The sequence below is a fragment of the Manis pentadactyla genome, chromosome 10 (genome assembly GCF_030020395.1).
Source record: "Manis pentadactyla isolate mManPen7 chromosome 10, mManPen7.hap1, whole genome shotgun sequence".
Taxonomy (NCBI): Eukaryota; Metazoa; Chordata; class Mammalia; order Pholidota; family Manidae; genus Manis; species Manis pentadactyla.
In genome coordinates, this window is record NC_080028.1 from 72358298 (window position 1) to 72372110 (window position 13813).

At 43.6% G+C, this 13813-nt stretch overlaps 1 pseudogene; it reads right to left on the minus strand.

Moving 5' to 3' along the window:
* Positions 1–10357: 10357 nt before the first annotated feature.
* LOC130679366 (eukaryotic peptide chain release factor GTP-binding subunit ERF3A-like) lies at positions 10358–10935 on the minus strand (annotated as a pseudogene).
* Positions 10936–13813: the final 2878 nt, after the last annotated feature.

Below are 13813 nucleotides of genomic sequence, written 5' to 3' on the forward strand. Positions count from 1 at the left end.
CCATCAAGATCCTTGAATAAATTCTATTTGATACCAATAAAATAAAAAAAGGACATTTGTATAAAGTCCCTGAAATGTGTATGGGCCCTTGCAACATCTCAGAAAAGATGATTAAAATGACACTGGCTTTGTCTCTCTACTAGAAATCTAAGATCAAGCAACAATCCAGTTTCCACAATTGTCACACTGAAAATCTACTTATGATATCACTGAAAGAGATATATGAGAAATATATACTGATACTTAAATGTTTAAGTTTCTTTTTATATCTGAAAGCCTAATGATACTCTGGTATGAAAGTGCCCTTGCTTTAAAGAATCTCCAAGATGCAAAAAAGACACTGAACAATTTGAAGTCACATTAATCCTGCACACCAATAAACAGTGAATTCATAATCTGCCAAAGTTATATTTAAAATCACTCCCCTGGAGTTTTAAGACCTGTAAGTCAAGAAAAGTTTTGGGCCCAATCTTCTATAATATGAAGTAGTGAAGAAAGGAGTTTCTTGCCCCTGAAAGGTAAAGGGCAACCAAGATCTCTTGAGAAGTGACATGCTTGGTTCACTGCTGCAATTGATCCTACACAGTGGTATTTGGATGATCTTAGAATGGAAAGACACCTCAGCCAGCAAAACCAGCATGGCTCCCACCGCGGTGCAGTACAGCTGGAGAGGAGAGGATAAGCACAGAGGTAACAGAGGAGACACCAGACAGGTGCAGGAAGGTAGAGTGAATGGTCTAAGACACCCCAAACTATGCGATTAGCAGGATGTTAACAGAAATGGAAAAAGCATTTGAACTAGGTTTGGAAGGAAGAGGAATTGTATTTCACAAAAGATATTTTTTTCACTTTCTATTTCAAAGAAAAGTTTACAGGTATAGTAAGGAAAAATCACTCAACTTCCAGAGAAAGTCAGGCAGTGCTAGGTGATCAGGCTGACGTGCGAACCTCAGGATGGAGGAGGCAGCAGACGCTGGTGCTGAGAGGCCAGCACTGGGCTGACTCCTGGCTTTAAAACCTACAGTGTCATGTACAAGTTGTGAGAGGCAATTATTTCACGGAATCATGGAAATGACATGTCATCTGCCTGAGAGAACTGCTTAGAGCACTGAATGAGAATAAGCATTTGTTTAGTTTCAATTAAAGAACTCCTCGCACCTAAGAGATATTCAACAAGTGACTCCCCACTCCCTAATATGTAATGAGCCATCAGTTCAATTCTCTCAACTAACATGTACTGCACATCTATTATGGGCCAGACAGGGATAGAAACACTCACAAATCCACAGTGCTGGAGGCAGGGTTGGAGGTTGTGGCAAATTACCCTAAATCCCTTTAAATTTTTATTGAGCCCTCATGTGCTGATTGCTATCTTATTTAAGCTCCCCCCAAACCCTATGAAGTAAGCGGTAACTTACCAAACATTCTGACATATTCGAATGGGCTTCTCCAAGTTACACAAATGCCACCTTGCCCTTCCTCAGACAGCCCCTGCTGAAAATCCCTCAGTAAAAGTAAACCGAGTAAGTGATGACACAGTTAGGATGGTCAAGCATTGTAAGGCAAGGAAGACGGAGACAATCAGTATGGGGGGCTCTCTCATCACTTATAAGACATCCCAAACTGCAAATGGGCTTTATAAGACCCAACAGTACACACACCTCAACACCTGGTTCTACAACCAACTCTTAGATTTACAAATATACAATACATGCCTAAGGCTGTAAGGCACCTCTCAGGACAGTGACATCAGTCATAAGACTACCTCCATGGCTGCATAACGCAGCATAATAAAAATCTGTTCATGGTTTTATTTTTCAAAACACCCTACATTTATAATGCATTTGTCTTGAGTTTGTACAGCTTACAGAGGCAGGGACAGGGTCAAGTACAAACAGCAATTAAGTTATTAATATACATGTAATGATGACATTAAAGGGCCTCAAAATAAGAAGCTGACAATAGTTTCCCCAGGATGGAAGAAAAAAAGCTTATCCTTGCATTCAGACCACGGATCACGTTACAATTCAAATGGCAATGGTGGCAACATCTGCGAACTGATGTTTTTGGAGCAATGAACCAGAAAAATCACAGATACAGCAACATGTTCTTTACATTTAAACTTGTCAGTGTATTTGTACCCAGTCTCTTCTCTCACACACATCTCCAACCCTTTCTCATTCTACTCCTATTATTCATAATATACATCACATCCAGATTTACTCGCTACTAATGAGCATAGGCTTGTAATTCTACCAGCTCCAAAGTCACTTGTTCATGGCTGGCAAACATAACCATTGGGGCTTGATTTCCAAGTCCTGCACACTTCATATCTGCTAGTCGAAGAGAAGTTAGTCAACCTCCCAAGGAATGAAATCAGTTTCATATTTCCTAATGGTATCTCCATGTTCAGAAGATACATCCTCATCAAGTACACACCCTCATCAAGTATTCAAAAAAGAACAATTCTAATTAGGTGGGAAAGTTTATCAGAAGTGTACTAGTTAATAAAACTGCCATACCTCAAATTAAAAGAAACGAATGCTATCCTTTATGGTAAAGGAAGATTAATGAACTGGCTGTGATAAAAGGTATATTACCCAAAATTTTAAAACAAGAAGTGAAAGATTTTACCAAAAGACAGTCAGGCAACAGTACTGCCTATGGTTTAACAAAGATGATACTGTGAATCTTAAAACTAGTTAAAATTTGATAATGGTGCAATAAGCCAGACACAACAGATCACAGGTACAATTCCATTCACATGAAATATTCAGAATAGGTACATTCATACACACAGAAAGTAGCTTGGTGGTTGCCAAAAGCTGGGAAAAGGGGAGTGTTAAACAATTGCTTGAAAAAGTATGATTTCCTTTGGAGGCGATGAGACTGTTTGGAACCTTGAGGTAGTAAGCTGCACAGCACTGTGAATGTACCAAATGCCACCAAACTGTTCACTTTCAAATGGTTAATTTCATGTCATATGGATTTCACCTCAATTTTTAAAAATACAATTTTTTTAAAGATTTGATTATGGATCAAAGGACTTTAACACGGAGATCTTACTTGGCCAGATCATGGGTACAGTGAAGGCCACACTCGTGGTGGGCTGTGAAAACCAGGTTTCAATTCAAGTTATATTTTAAATATAAAAGTCTGGCCAATTCTTAAATTGCTTAACCCACATAGTCCATAAATCAGCAACTTAAATGTGTACTGCTTTATATGTATAAAACTAATCTTTCATCTCTTTACACACAAAACAACAATATGCAAAAGTCATCCTACTTAAATTTCTTAGTCCTGTTGGCTAAATGGTGTTCATTATTAATGAATAAAAACTTCAGTGCTGTCGCAAAAGTCACAAGTGTCTTACGCTACCTTGAAGTGAGAAACATTGTGACAAAATTCTGTCCAATACAAGCTTCTGCAATGATGGAAATGTTCTGTTTCTGTGCTGTGATATGACTGTCACTTAGCCACGTTGTGGCTATTAAGCACTTGAAAGGTGGCTATGACCAAGAAACTGAATTTTTAATTGAAACATTTAGTTTTAATTAATTTAAAGAGCCATAAGTGCACAGTTCTAGATCCTCTTAAGGAATCTCCTCAATTGTAGTACAAATCTTTCCACTTTTATCCCACCCCCCACCCACCCCATTACCCAGCTTATGATGGCTCTTCTGAGCTCCTCTAGGGTAGGACCCTTCTTGCAGCTGTAAGCACACCCACACACAGATCTCAGTTTTCGTTCCCTAAGACATTAGAAACTTCCAGAATGAGTGTGGTTTTCTGAAATACAGAGCCTTTTCCCATCTCCTGTAAAGTCTCCACAGGCTGAAACGGTGTACGTACCGAGTAAGTATGTAATTCACTGTGCCTGGACTGCAGCCGTTTCTTTTGGTTTTCAGAGGTCACTAGTTCCTTAGAGTCTTATCACTTCAGTTTTCTCACCATCTGTAGCAGTCCACCTATATATTTACTGCATTTCCATCAGGGTTCGATAGACTAAAAACAACTTTGTATGTGTCAGTTTTCCAAGAAGGGGTTAGAGAAACAATACTGAAGAGATGCTGAAGTACAATTTGCATAAGAAACTAAAAATTCTCTAGCACCCAGATGACCATACACTCCCAACCAAATCCGCCTGCCTGAGGTATTTTTCTCCCACAGACAATACTGAAAACCAGTAAAGGCAGACATCACAACCAAACGCCCACACAACACATGAAATGTCCATGGTTTTGCCTTAACTACCTATGCTCTCAAAATAAAAAGGTACAATGCTATAGCGGTGAACAGAACTGTTTCAAATTATCTCACATTATTTCCTAAAATGTAGGAAGAAGTGATTTCAAAGTAGAGCATTGCCTACTTATCACAACGTCACCCTGCTACTACTGAGACAGAACAGGGAGGCGGTGCCATAGGCCACAATCTCACGGACTCAGTTGCTGAAAAAGTGTCTCAGCCAAAAAGACCTTTTCATAGCAAATCACAGGGAGAAGACTAGCTGAGTTATTATTACTAGAATAAACTTTGAAATCAGACGTAGAGTCTAACCCTGGCTCCTCCACTTACTAGGAGATGTCACCTCATTTATTTAGCTTTTCTGAGCCTTAATTTTCTTATCTATAAAAGGGCTCAACATAACCTCAAAAGATTGTTGTGAAGATAAAAGCATATGAAGCAAGTAACTGCTCAATAAGTTTACCATTACAAGCTTTTCAAAGCCCCATATTAACAAAACTTTTGAAGAATAAACACAAGAAAGGCAAATTCTAGGGCCTCTCTCAGGAAATCCATGCTGGTTGGTGGTCAAGATGTTAGCCCCAGGGATGCCCTTCTCCCCGGTCAACAGCACGGTGTAATTGAAAGGGCACTAAGCTAGCAGTTGGCAAACAGATTCCAGACTCCACTGTTGCTGAATTGGAGTCACTATCTGTAGGCTTCAGTTTCTTTATCTGATAAGACTGTACTACTGCCAGGGTCACTTCCAGCCCTAACATTCTACGAACTATTCATTCACTAAAAGCAATGACACACATCCACCTGAGTGGGCTTTCTGTAGAGTAACTAAGATCCACTATGTTTTTCAAACAACCCTAAAACAGGTTTATTTATAATGTATATCCTATTTACTTCAAAAAAAATTGTAGGTGAACTTAAAATACTTTGCAGACAGCCCCATTAAGGTACAAAGGGAACAGAAATACACTTACCTTGCAACCAAAACCAACCATCCAAAGGAACTGGACACACCACTGAGTAGTACAGTGGCCCACTGTGGTTCTACAGAAACGGTCAACCCAGAGATTGCCCCAACAACATTCTAAGGCATGCACTTTCTGCTTTGTTCAAGGTCAGTGGCTTACAATTACCTGTTTGGAATGTGGTTTGGATTGGGTGTAACCACTCTTAGGTTAGGCTGGTGAAAGATGCTCAAAAAATCCTTACTGTTTCTCTCACCTAGTAAGCAGAATTATGATGGGGAACTGGCTCAACTTGGAGTACTGTGACAACTAGATTTCCTAAAACAAAGTCACTTAGGAAAAAAATACCCTAGCCTGCTTTGTTAAACTCTACTGAAAACAAGGACACTACTTTTAAGAAGCTTTGGTATGAATCAACAAATGACAGCTTTTTAAGCGTCCTTAGGATGTCAGAATAACCAAGAACTTCCAAATAGTGGCCATATTCTTGCTTCCCAGTTAATTTAAGAACTGTGAATATAATGATGAAATTCTAAATTAACATGCCCAATAGATACACCAGCCGTAATGGCAGTAACTCACAAGCTGCGTAAAAAGGTAACTGATGCTCTACTCTAGCAATTTCCTAGCAAGCTGAAATAAAATACCGAAACACAAGAAATGTAAATTTTATGTGAATTATATCTGAACTTAAAAGACACTTATGGTATTAACAAAGAACAGGTACCAGAAAATGTATCTCTAGGCTTACGATTAGTATAACAAGACTGAAATGATTTACACAAGGGCACCTATGAACAACTCCTCTGCTCAGCTTTGAAACCCTCTCAACCACGTTATGTCTTCCATTAGAGTAAACTGGGGGTCTGACTTCTTTCTAGACTCCAGGACTACGATTAATTCATCTTGTGGTGTCACTTCAAGTGCCCAGCACAGTATCCTGCATTCTGTAAACACGTGAATGTTTGTTCATTAATTGCTATACATCATTCTGAGCAGAAACCAGACTTACATCTCAAAAACTTCCATTCTAATACTGCTAACTCACCACAAAAGACTATCGAATCCTTTTCATTCCTTTCTCTTCGACTAGAAAAACAGTAATATTTTAACACTTTAAGACATTTCCTCCCCAGCAAACAAAAACAAAACAAGACTTAAAACTTGTCATCTACTCTACTTCCCTAACTCGCCCTGAGAAATTTTAATCGCTATCTTTTCTTGCAGTACAATTCCAGAGAAGGTGAAAAACAAGGGACAGAAGAAAGCCATGTACAAAAGCTGCAGTAAATAAAAGCTGCTCCAAAGAGGGCCTATTCTCAATCAAAATTTCTTACCAGTTCAAATAGCTGCTCACAAGGAAAGCACTGGTTCATGTAATGCCTTCGCTTACTCCCTAAATCCTCACGCTGGAGCCATTGCAAGCATGTAAAATCAGGAAATAAGAGCCCAAATCTAATAATTGGTTAAGTCAAGGTAAGAAATAACTAGCTAGAAAACGAGGCAGGAAAAGAAATAACACTCCTGGAACAGTATTTTCCCCTCACCTTCTCTGCCTACTTTACTTACTGTCCCACTGAAGACTTTGTTACTGCAGGGATTTCAGTCTCATGGGAAAAGGAAAATCCAGTCAAGAACCTCACCTATCTTCTGTCTAAACTTATCTCTCAGTCAACAGGTATCACTTAAAATCATAATAAAGCCTAAGAGGCCTTCTGAACAAAGCAATTATGTAAGATTCTGCACTCTACTCTGGTGACCCTGAAGAGGTCACTTTTGAGACTACTCAGTGATTAACAAGCAACCACCACGTAGTAGTGACGGTTGCATTAACTTTGTGAATATACTAAAAACCACTACAGTGAATTCTGTGATATGTGAATTATATCTCTGTCACTAAAAAAAAGAACATTCCTTCCCCATTAAAAGACACCCATCAAAAACCAAGTACTATGAAACAGAACATTTCTCTTTAAAATTCAGGTTCCATAATACAATGTGCTATGTTTTGGAGATAGTTCCTCCTCTGAGGACCGCTGGTTTTATTTTTATTCTATATTCATTTTTTACTGGCAGAGTTCTGAGAGATGCTAAGGGTGCGGTGGTGGAAAGGACACCACACCATTACTACAGAAGCCTGGATGCTCTACAAGTCCAAGTGCTATGCTCTGAAATGTTTGTGTCCCCCCCAAAATTCATATGTTGAAATTCTAATGCCTCACGTATTGGACTTAGGTGGGGTTTTTTTGGAGGACATAAGTCCTAACGGCAGAGCCCTCAAGAATGCATTTTACAAACAGCTCCTTTATAAAAGAGGCCCCAGGGAGCTCCCTTGCCCCTTCCACCATGTGAGAACAAGAAGTCAGCAATCTGATCTGAGAGAGGGAAGGAGGCCCTCATCTGACCAGGGTGGCACCCTGATCGCGGTCTTCCAGCCTCCTGAGCTGTGAGGGATAAAAATTTTGTTTACAAGCTACCTAGTCTGTGGTACTGTACTACACAGCAGCCCAAATGGACTAAGACACCAAGTAATCCTGAATTAAATCGCTAAACTTACTTCTCATTCAACAATAAAAAAGAATGAACTGTGTGCAAATTGAAACTCAAAATAAGTAAAATATGTACATTCTAGCATAGAAAATGTTTGTTCTCTTACACACAACCCTTGTCTTCCACATTTTCATTCATTTCAGGACTTCTACTTTAAAGAGCATCACGTAGTCAATTTACTTGGATCTGTAGAGAACTGAACTTAAATGAATTACACTTGGTTACACTTAATTTGTATTCTACTTAATCATTCCGTTGGAAACCTGTATTACTTTTTCTGAGAGCTAAGATCAACACGGAATCCCAAGTTTTGACTTGGGATGGCTGGAAACAGGCATAACCACCCAGCAGCCTTCTGACACTGTGCAAAAACATTTATGGCAACTGGCTGCTCAAGGAACCACCAGAAAAACCCAACTAGCCTGTTTTCAGGAGAAATGACAGATATTCATCCTAGACAGGAACAGTTAGGAAGTCATTCAGTGTTCTACCTCTAGACTTCCTCCTTCAAGAGCTCTTCCTCCTATCTAGTTTAAAAACAGGGACCCACAACAAATCTCAACAAGGGCTTAACAACCAAAGAAAAGATGCTCCCCTTCTGTTTATTTCCTCACTATAAAAAAACTTGCAACTTTTATGGCTCCCCCTTTGTAAATTTCTAAGGGCAAGTTCCAATTTTTTTCTTTGCTTCTTCCAGGCATAGTTCTCTGCTATGATGGTGGTACTTTATGGACCTCTATGGGTTCAAACATGCAATCCAACAGTCCCACATCTCTCTGGACCTCAATTTAGAAACCATTCTTTTCCAATAGACAACCCTAAGGAGGACACTTTTAAAAATATGAACTGGCATTTTGTAGAAGCAGTTGACAAAGTCAGTAACACCAAAACAGTTTGATATAACTGAAAAAAACTGACCACCAAGTAACAAAGAAAGTACTTCTCTTATAACCGCTTCCTTAGATATTTTTACATCTCCACTTCTAACAGTGTCACAGAGAAAAGGATTAAGAATAAACCAGCAAGTTGGCAAATGCCAGTAAGAGGAAAGACAGCTCTTCTACCTAACAGTCACCCAACCTACCTACCTAGTCACCCAACAATGTCTACTCCAGATCACTGCTCTGAGGATGGCTGTCCCTTCCTGACTCACTGGCTGATGGATGGACAAGCTGGAAATGGAGTTCCAAGTCTAGCCAGAGTGGTGCTGGTGGCTCCAGAGTGAGGAGGGACGGCCAAAAAAGAAACAAGAAAATGGCTGGATAAAAGGAATCTGCATGATAAGGTATGGGGAACCGGGCACTTTTAGGGGCTGGTAAGTGAACTTTATTTAAGTAGGCCAAACTGCTTGATCTAAGCAAAGAAATAAATACTAAGTTTCCTTGTTAAAAGGCAAAACATCAAGAAAATCAAACAACCAAATTCAAACTGTGCTCATATATGTACTTACTTCACAGAAGTACTTCTCCAAGCTCTCTGCCTCTAATACAGAAACTGTGGCAAGTTTCTGAAGAAGCTAAACTCCCAGAGACTTTTATGATGTCCATTTATCTAGGAAATACAACGTGGAACTTCAAAGAGAAATCAACAATCGATTCTCACAAATTGCCAAGAACATCTGTGATATGGTTCTCCAATACCCTGGCTCACGAAGGTACATTCCTTTCTCTCTTTAAGCCAATATTGACAGTTCGTAAAATAAGCACTTTTTCATACAGGGGAGAATAGTTAACTTCACACATCTGACATTCCCACAAGATCAGTACCCGAAAGCATGTCATCCTATCACTTAAGCAGCCCCGAAATACAGAAAGCTTTTTAAAGACCAAACCTGACTTGAAAACACACAAAACAGTCTACTAGCTATGGTCAGAACGGCACGTGACAACTAGTAAGCTATAATACCAAGTATCTGAACAGGCTAATTACTGACACGTGAACATAAAGAGTGACTTACAATACCACACAGCCTGAATAAGCTATCCGATTTTGACGAAATTAAAATTCTAAACGTGTCACTAAGAAGACAAGCACCACTTAAGAAAAAGAGAACACAAATCAATGTAGTTTCCTATACACATTACGGGAGGACCTCTTACTTTTGACACTGTTAACTTTACAAGCTTACACAATGCTTTACAAAACTGAAAGACCTCTGAAGTGATGGCCAACAGTTTCTGCGGGATCCCAAGACTACAATGCATCTTGGGATTCCTGCAGGACACTTCGGTGCCAGATATCCAAAACGTTAATTACAGTTTCAATAATAGAAATTGGAGCAAGAAACGCTCTCTCACCTAGGCATAAGGTGAAGGAAAAGTCGGGCGCTCGTCCTCCCAGCTCCTTGAGTCTGGCTCGCTCAACGCCCACCCACCTCCTGGTTCCAGTTGTCCCACGTCTGGGCCTCATGGTACTGATGGCCGCGGGCCCTCTCCGTCCCATACGGTTTTCAGTTCTAGTAGGTAGCTGCGGCCCCCGGGGAAGGGACGGGCTCTAGATCCCTCCCATGTCGCCGACACGCAGCTACCGCTCCTCCAGGCCCTCCGCCGCGCCCGGGCCGCCCCACACAGGGCTGCCCGCGCCCGGCGCCGCTGTCAGCGCCCCACGTGCCGCCGGGCCCCGAGGCCGCGCGTACCCCGCCCTGCGAGGCGAACCGCAGACGTGTCCCCACACCCCACCAAGGTGGGCTCCGGCCTCCCGCTCGGCTGCTTCCGCGTCCCGGCCCCTTTGCCCGAAGGGCCTCCCGCGCCACTGCAGGCTCCGTGGTGGTTGGCGCCGGCGCCGGCGCCGGTTGGGCCGGGCCACGCAGGAAGGACGGCACGAACTCGGCGGCGTGGACGTTGGGCACAAAGGGTTTGGCATTGACGTTGAGCTGCCGGCTGAAGGCCGCGCTGAGGTGCTCACGCTGGGCCTCGGCGGCCCCCGCCGCCAAGGGGCCGCCTTCGCCGCCGCACGGGCCCGACCCGGGGGCTTCCATGTCCGCCTGGTCCCAGCAGTCGGGCGCTGAGTCGCTGCTGCTCCCGCTGCTGCTGCCCCCGCCGCCGCCGCCGCCACTGCCCGGATCCATGATCGGGGGGACCGTGTGTGTGGTGAAGAGAGGGCGGGAAATGGAGGCGGGGGCGACGGGCCGGGGAGGAGCAGGCCGCGCTGACCCGGGGAAGTGGGAGACAGAAGGGCTGAGGGCTAGCGACAGAGTCCCCGGCGTCACCGCGGCAGCAGCTCCAGTCCCTACTTCGCACTCGCGACAAAGGCGGCGGCGGCGGCGGCGGCTCAACCCTCCTCGTGTGTGCGAGCCGATGTCCTTCCACCCAACCCAGGCACCTCTGACTGCCTCACCGGCCACCCCACTACCGCGCAGATTGACCCCTCGCCGCCTCCCGTACCTTCACCTCGGTAGTTCTCAGCCCCGTTCGTCCCCGCTTCCGGCTATGAAGCACGGCCAAAGACGGAACTACGCGTTCCGACAGAGCCCGCGCGTCCCCGCTGCGGTTTCCCGGGGGTCGATGGGAGTCGGAGTTCCGTGGCCCAGAGCAACCGGAAGAGGCTCCGGCTCCCGGCAGGCAGCGCGAAGAGGCGGGGACCTGGTCGCCCTCGCGGCCCCACCTGTCACCGGGTGGGGCAGCGGCAGGGGTGAGTCTTGGCGTGACTCCGTGCTGGGCCTCCGATCCAGAGCCTTTCAGCCCTCGGGGGCGGTCCACTCTGTCCTGTGAGTCACAGGATGAGGGAAAACCGACAGCAGTTCTACGGGGGGATAAAGCTTTCAACCCCTGGACATCTGTTGAAGAGACTGTCATTTCCGCATTGTATGTCCATGGCTCATTCATCATATATTGATTGACCATATATGTTTGGGTTAATGTCTGGAGTCTCTATTCTATTCCACTGGTCTGTGGCTCTGTTTTTGTGCCATTACCAAACTGTCTTGATTACTGTGGCTTTGTAGTAGAGCTTGAAGTTGGGGAGCGAGATCCCCCCCACTTAACTCTTCCTTCTCAGGATTGCTTTGGCTATTCGGGGTCTTTGGTGTTTCCATATGAATTTTTGAACTATTTGTTCCAGTTCGTTGAAGACATCTTAGCCATTTTTAAATGTACAATTGAGTGGTATTCAGTATATTCACGTTGTTGAGCAGTCATCACCACCATCCATCTCTGAATTCTCCATTTTTCCAAACTAAAACTCTATGCCCATTAAACCCTCACTCCCCAATCTTCCCTCCTGCCAGCCCCTGGCAACCACCATTCTACTTTCTGACTCTATGAATTTGATTACTTTAGGAACCTCATACAAGAAGAATCATACATTATTTATCTTTTTGGCACTGGCTTCTTTCACTTAGCGTAATATCCTCAAGATTGAACTACAAGACACACTGAAGCATGTTATCAGAATTTCCTTCCTTCTTAAGGTTAAACAGTATTCCATTGTACGGACAGACCGCATTTTGTGTTTACCCATTGCACATATTCTTTTATTTAATTCTCACCACAGCCACAAGAGTCAGGTATCTATACTGGACACATAGTATCTCCTGCTCAGATGACCTCAGTGCCCTTGTCCTGGGCCTTCAGCCACTTCCCCTACCTGGATCTGGGTCTGGCTCCCCTGATAATTTTCAGACCTGGATGAAACCCCACTATCACACATAGTTGCCAAAGTGGCAGCAGGAGGCAAACGGATTCAGGGCCGCGGTCTCCTAGAGGGAAACAGCACATAGGAGGAAGCTGGGCAAAGTCCCTATCTTTCTTTCCTCATGGTCCTATGGGCCGTTCAGAGGCACATCTTCCCCTCTATTAGTTTGTTGTGGCGGCTGTAACAAACTGCCACAGATGGAGTTGCATAAAACAACAGGAACTTATTCTCCCATTGTTCTGGAGGTCTTCAGTCTTAAATCAAGGGGCTGTACCCCCTCTGAAGGCTCTAGAGGAGAAATCTTCCTTGCCTCTTCCAGCTTCTGGTGGTCCCAGACATTCCTCAGCTTGTGGCTGCATCCCTCCAATCTCTGCCTCTATCTTGACGTGGCCTCTTCTCTGTGTGTCTGTCTACATTGTCCTCTTCTTTCTCTTAGGAAGACACCAGTCATTAAAGTTAAGGCCCGCTCTAAATACAGGATTGTTTTTAGACTGAGATCATCCACTATTTACATTTGCAAGGACCCTATTTCCAGGTGGACAAGAATTCTGGGGGACACTGTTCCATCAGTTATACAGCCCACCTGAACAAGTGCTGCATGGGGAACAGGCAGCACCTGCTTTGTCCCTCCCCAGCTCATCCTGCCTCAGTAGCTGCTGGGGTAACTCACTGCATTAGTGTTCTAGGGCTGCCGTAATCAAAGACCATAGACCATGCGGCCTAGACAATTGACATTTGTTTCTCACAGTTCTGTAGGCTGCAAGCACAAGCCAAAGGGGTCCCAGGTTTGGGTCTCCTGAGGCCTCTCTCCTTGGCTTGCAGATGGCTGCCTTCTCACTGCCTCCTCATAGGGCCTTTCCTCTGGGCATGCCCATCCCTTACATGGCATCTCTTCTTATATGGACAGCATTCAGGTTGGACTAGGCACACCCTAATGCCCTCATTTTAACTGAACCACCTTTTGAATGACCTCATCTCCAAATACTGTCACAATCTGAGCTATGGGGTCTGGGGTTAGGACTTGAATATATTAATTTCGGGTGGGGTGGGGAACAACTCAGCCCAAAATACTCATTATTTGCATTACCTCACATCGTCCTTTGTGAGTGCTTCTTGGAAGACCCCAAACTAACATCAGACTCTCTTCCCCCAAACCCACACTCACCTCTTTCATTCTGTATATTAGCACCATGCCTTTTCCTTAATAGCACTTCCACAATTATATGTACTTAATTTATTACATTTTTTTTTTCTGTTTCCCCTACCTGATGGAAAACTGCATTAGGGTAAGAACCACATATAAAATGAATTCACTGTTATGCCTTGATGCCTGGCATAGTGCCTAGTATGGAGTGGGCATGTGACCAATATTTATTGAATGGGAGGATATTTTTCTGCCTCTCAAATCATCTAATGAT